This window comes from Humulus lupulus, chromosome 6 (assembly GCF_963169125.1).
Source record: "Humulus lupulus chromosome 6, drHumLupu1.1, whole genome shotgun sequence".
In the NCBI taxonomy this organism is placed as follows: Eukaryota; Viridiplantae; Streptophyta; class Magnoliopsida; order Rosales; family Cannabaceae; genus Humulus; species Humulus lupulus.
In genome coordinates this window covers 208,377,067-208,378,783 of record NC_084798.1, presented here as the reverse complement: position 1 = coordinate 208,378,783, position 1,717 = coordinate 208,377,067, and positions in this window count along the sequence as shown.

Genomic DNA, 1,717 nt, shown 5'->3' with positions numbered 1-1,717 from the left:
CAGGGACTACAAACATATTATACATATACATATCATAGCATAAAACATATCATAACTTAAACATAAACACATATAATCTATCCCATTTTCCTTACCAAAACCGGGATATTTGGGAACAAGAACGGGATTAGAACACTCCTAAAAACCAACAGTAAGAATGGTGAGTATCTCTAAAGAATAAAGATGAAATGAGAACTAAACCATCAAGAAGAAACTTACCAAGAAAAACCTTAAGTTTCAAGAAACTTAAACACCTAGCCAAGAATCATAAACAAGAGTTAGGATCTGAAAGAAAGAAAATTAAGAAAACTAAAGAACCATAAAGAACTGAACGTAAGGATAAGAATACCTTGAATGATCTTATGAATTGATCTAAACCTTGATACTGAAATCTCACTATATCTCACTTCCCAAGTGTTTAGAAAAGCTTAGAATGATAAAGCTTTTAACCCAAAACCCAAGTGTTTACTCTTTATAATAACCTTAGCAATTTGAAGGCTTTGAAGACTGCTTGAAGAATGAAGAAAATGGCTGAGCACTAGGTCCTATTTATAGAGTTCAAGGAGTGAAACTAAGCCCTTTTAATTTGAATAAATAAATGATTATAAAATGAAAAAGATTTGAATTTTCATTCAACAGACGCCCAGAACTCGGTCAAAGGCAGGTCGAAGTGGTTAAGGCTATTTTTAAATTAAAAAATCCTCAAAATTCAAAAATACATCACCAGGGGCGATATATCGCCTACCCTAGGCGATATATCGGCTCCACCATAATCCTGAGCCTCGTTCGTACGTTTGTGCAAAGTCGACGTGTTTTCCGTATCTTCCGTAGGTGATATATCGACCCCTAAGCTGTGATATATCGGCATACATTGATATATCAAACACGTATTTGCACTTTTTCAGCATATTTTGAATTGGATAAACAGCTTTGACTGAGTCTAAACGTGATCCTAACTGTTTCTAGAAGGTTCTAGAGCTTCTAGATCTTTCTTTTATTAAAACTGTTCATCAAAATACTTAATTCCTTAATAATCATAATTATGACAAGTGTCAAGCTCTTAATGGTTCTATCTAAACCTTAGGTTATAATAAATATATATCTAGGACCAGCAATATTAATCAAACCTCATGTTATAATTAATATTCTTAAACTATAGGTTAAACTTATAAAATCCATAACTGTTGCTATGATTTTCCAACTAAGTCCTGACTTGAACCAAAATCCACGGAATCTAACATACTACAAACTAATACTAACTATTACTACTACTACTATCTAGCTAAGTAAAATTCTGGAACACTACAATTCTCCCCTACTAAAAAGAATTTCGTCCCCAAAATTTACTTACCAAACAATGCCGGATACCGTGCTAGCATGTCCTCCTCCAACTCCCACGTTGCCTCCCGTTCAGAACTATTACTCCATAGGACTTTGACTAACGGAATACTCTTAGACCGTAATTCATTCATCCCTTTATCTAGGATGCTAACCGGTCGTTCCCCGTAACTCAAGTCTTTCTGGAGTGCTATCGTATCGCACTTGAGGATGTGAGATGGGTCTGACATATATCTATGCAGCATCGAGATGTGGAACACATTGTGGCTATCTGCTAGAGCTGGCGGTAAGGCTAATCTATATGCAACTATTCCCACCTTGTCCAATATCTCAAAAGGACCTATAAACTGGGGGCTAAGCTTGCCTTTCTTCCCAAACC